The sequence below is a fragment of the Cydia amplana genome, chromosome 14 (genome assembly GCF_948474715.1).
Source record: "Cydia amplana chromosome 14, ilCydAmpl1.1, whole genome shotgun sequence".
NCBI classification, from domain to species: Eukaryota; Metazoa; Arthropoda; class Insecta; order Lepidoptera; family Tortricidae; genus Cydia; species Cydia amplana.
This window is the reverse complement of record NC_086082.1, coordinates 17,126,230-17,130,860: the sequence shown is the minus strand read 5'-3', so window position 1 is coordinate 17,130,860 and position 4,631 is coordinate 17,126,230.

Sequence of the window (4,631 nt, the reverse complement as noted above, 5' to 3'; positions counted from 1 at the left end):
TGTAAGTTACAGGGGAGGATAAAAAATAGTGGGCACAAAAGATGATTTTATACGTTGATTGGGAGAGTACAGAATGTTTTTACGGTCAGGGTTCAATTTGTTTGAATAGTCAACGTGCAAAAAATGCCATGTCAATGAGCTTTAAGTAACTGAAGAACTGTGTAGATTTTATTAAACAACGAAAATATTACAGGGCGATTTGGAAGTGACTATTTAAGAGCCCATCAACGTGCACACTAGCGCCTGTGCTAAATAATCGTGAATTTGAAATTTAACGAAAGATATTTATAAAAGGGGGCCGCTATCTACTGTATCTTGTATTAAAGTACCTTTTGAATACATCAAACTAGTTTCTATGTTGCTGGATTCATCAATATATGCGTCCAAAGTTAAAACGACCGTTTTTGTTTTGGGTTCATAGATTGACGAATCCAGCAACATAGAAACTATATAGTTTGATTTATTCAAAAGGTACTTTAATCCAAGATACGCGCGCTAGTGTGCACATTGATGGACTCTTAAGAGATGAAGTTTCCTATCTTTGAGGTTTTGTAAAAACATAATATAGAATAACATAATCGCTCCTAAATTTTAATTTTCTCCGTTTTGGGGAATTAAATACAAGATTTAATTTATTAAACACTGTAATTTATGCGAAAGGTTTGTAAAACTTTAAACTATCGAATCGCTCCTAAATTATCATTTTCTCCGGCCATTTGGGAATATAATATTAAGATGTATTTTATCTTAGTAAACACTATATTTTATTCGAAAACTACATAAAATAACATCTTATAGTTCAATGAATAAAAATTATAACATCAAGTAAATTTACCTTACTTAATCAACCTCGATTGCCGAAGGCACATTTAATCGGCCACGCTAGAACTGATAACATTTAAGGGCAGAAAGTACACGAAGACAATGCAATCTTAAAAGCTTGTTATCTCGGGTCGGTGAACTGATAAGAGTGCATCCCTTGAGGTACACCCACTATTATGATAATATATGTACCTTTTGATAATTATGTTTTCCAATTTCAATATACATAGGTATTTAAAATAAGTTCAAAGTTCAAAATATACTTTATTCATGTAGGCCTAGCAACAAGCACTTATGAAATTATTATTAACCTTAAACTTAATTCATTAATTATATTAATGGCCACTACATAGTTATTGGCCTTTCCATAGTAAGGCAGAAAGAAACAAGCCATTTTAAGTCTTATTGTTAAGAGTGGCCAATTACTATGTAGTGGCTAGTGGCCAATGATTAAAGCAGTCAATCCATTCACGTTAAGAACAGGTATGTGCGTTCATTTTGTATTGGAAATGGGATGAATTGCACTGAAATTTTTAAGGCATATTACATATACAAACCTTATATTCTACGGATTATGTATTTACAAAAGGTAAAAGAGTCATGCTTGTAGAATGCAATTGGCTTATTTTCCATCATAATTTAGACTTGTTAGAAACAAAATTAGAAGGAAGCGTACAACTTCTGTCACCATTCCTATCCCTTACATCCATAATATCCTAAACCCTACAAAGGCCTTTGACTCATCAAGCATTTCAGAATTATCGCAACTCTAGACAAACAACTTTGCTCCAATTCCGCAGTTCTATTCCTGAAGCTTACTAAATACTTATCTTAAACTGACCAGTATAAAATTGAACCCAGATAGCTTTAACTTTGCGTAGATATCGTTCTTTTTACACTGGGTGACTCAAGGGTCAGTACTTGGTAAATGAGAGGAACAATTTTGTTCGCTGGTGTACGTGATCTGGCGCTCGAAGGCGATAACAAAAAGACCATTTCCTGGCTTTTCTAATAGGTGCTTAGCTTAACCTAACGATTATTTAAGCTAGTTAAGTTAGGCTTAACGCAGATTTATTCAGCTATAGGATTAAGTTGGGGTTTCGGTTTTAAAGCAGTGTATTGGAATTAAGACTACGTGTTCGTTCCATTTAATTACATTATTTCGCATTATACGTCTTAGTAGTTAATTAAAATAAGATTCTGTGGCTTTTGATGACTGATGCAATCATTTCATGAATAACCACAGAACGGTTTTAGTTTGCCTCTGAAATCTCGTAACTACCTACCCTTTATGTTGGTAACTATACTACTTTTTATTTAGCCTTGGAAAGGACACGCGCACACGCTTGATTTTTGGTGAAACGGACCCAAGCGGTGCAGTTTTAGCAAACTTTTACTAAAATTTTAAACTAACAATTTAACCACGACAATAATTTCAACAAACTCTGTGATTCGAACCTACGTAAGTACATCATTCAACACTGCAGGTTAACGTCTATATTTATCATGGCACTCGCCCAGAAGTCATTCTCCTCAACCATTTCTTTAAAACCAGCATTAATGTGGTCTACATATTCATAAACTTATTACAGATCTACAGTTTCATTTAAACTGGTTAATAAGACGTTGTTAGAGATGTACCTATTGAGCACAGCTCATGACCTAAGCTAACACAAATAACACTTGAAACGTGCTAATTTGTTATCCGACGTCTTCACTCATTAATTATTACTATGAATGAGAACGTGTATCTGGACATGTTTGTAAAATAGGCAGTTTTTCAACGTCGTGATCGTGACCATGGAAAAATATTTTAGTCGGTGAGGCGGATGGTCGGGATTATCACTGACCACCGCAAAATAAATCGAGTTGTTTAACACGGACCTTGAAATTATTTTTTTCAGAATGCTAGGAGTGTGATAAATTGATAATGTATAAATGTCTGATTCTTTGGCATGGCCTACAATAGCGATCTAAAATATATCTAATGTGGTATTAATACTTGTGCTTACGTCTCAGTACTATCAGTTGTAGGGGTGACATAAGTAATATGGTATAACATAAGTTGCTTGCATATTAGCCTTACGGCAATCGGGTTTTTATTTTTTTGATACGTTTTTTTTGCTTATGCTATACGAATTAATGTACCAAAATTTTTTTAAGGTTTTGTCGGCTATCAGTCTATATATTAATGATTGTCAAACTACATTTATCGCAAACTGTAGGTACTTGTACTTACCTGTACTTGCAGTAGTAAATGTACAATACAATACCAATCCTCTTTATTGCACAACCTCAGAATAGTGGAAACACAAATAATACATGAAGACAGAGGTTGCAACAGGCGCAAGGGCAGGTCTACAGTTAATTGGTAAAAAAAATTGTGGCTTAGGTAGGTAGGTAACACGACGATGAGTAAAGTTGCCATATATCTAGAGAATATATACGGGTGCTTCCTGTAACAGGAGCAATAAATTAAACTGTAGGCTGTACTCCTCAAACTGACCAACATTGGTTCAGCAACGTTTGAAAATAACTCATGTTTTGATTTTTATTGCACTTAAAAGTTTATTCTAAGACGCAATGTATTGCAAATTTTGATATTTATTTTGTATGAAAAAGAGGAAGTCTAAAGGATTCATAATTTTTAAAAATTGCTGAACAAATGTTGGTCAGTTTGAGGAGTACAGCCTTTAGTTTAATTTATTGCTCCTGTTACAGGAAGCAACCTGTATACTGTGAGCTGTAGACCTCGTGAAAGGTTCACCAATTAGTAAGTTTTTCAAACAACCGTACCTATAGACGAAAAATCTATAAAATTGACACAAATTTACACAACGATCGTTTAAAACGAAAGCGACCTATTTATATAGGAGAATAGCCGAACTTAAAAGCTTAAACAACAACAACACTTCGTTTCGATCGATCAACTCAACTCCATTTGTTAAGTTATTTTATTAAATACATATATCGGTACCTGTAGCCCATAGGTAGGTACCTCCTAACAGAGAGAGACAAAGAATCGACGCACTCGAAATGGGTGTTGGAGACGAACGCAGCGAGTATCTTGGACACAACACCGTACAAACGTCTCCATACCTGAAGAACTCAAGGTGAAAGAGAGGCTCTCAGCTACGGTCCGGACGCGTATCCTCAGATTCGGACACGTGACGCGACGTGGAGAACCGGCCATGGAGAGACTTGTTCAGGGACGGGTCAATGGCTGTTGGTCAAGACGTTCTCCAATGCGTTGGACGGATCAGTTAAAACCCCTTACCAATACCCACTTAACACATGTGCCAGAGAAGCATCTGCCAGGGAAAACTGGCGTCACATGTGCCAGAGAAGCATCTGCCTGGGAGAACAGGCGTAGAATCTTTCGTCGTTCAACGTGACCATGACTGCTCTGCCAAGAGTAAGAAGAATCTACTAACAGTAGTAGCAAAAACCCCAGATAGATAGATAGATAGATAGATAATTTCTTTATTCATACCCACAACATACACGGCATTGAAAAAGTACAGGATAAGAACATGCAAAAAAACTTAATTACTAAAAACTATTAACTATTACATTAGAAAATTATGAAGCCATGTGTCGTGGCACAGAAAAGGCGCTGGCTCAGCATTGTGATGCGGCAAGCCACATCGCTGGTATTCTGCCAGTACCTTACATACAAATATGCAACGCTTATTTTAAAATCCCCGTTCGCTCTTGACCGCTTTGGCCGCCAGTCTTCAGCGGTTTTTGTTTGCCACTTAATTTGAATACATCAGTTCATTAAAAGATGCAAATTTCTGTTTTGACAG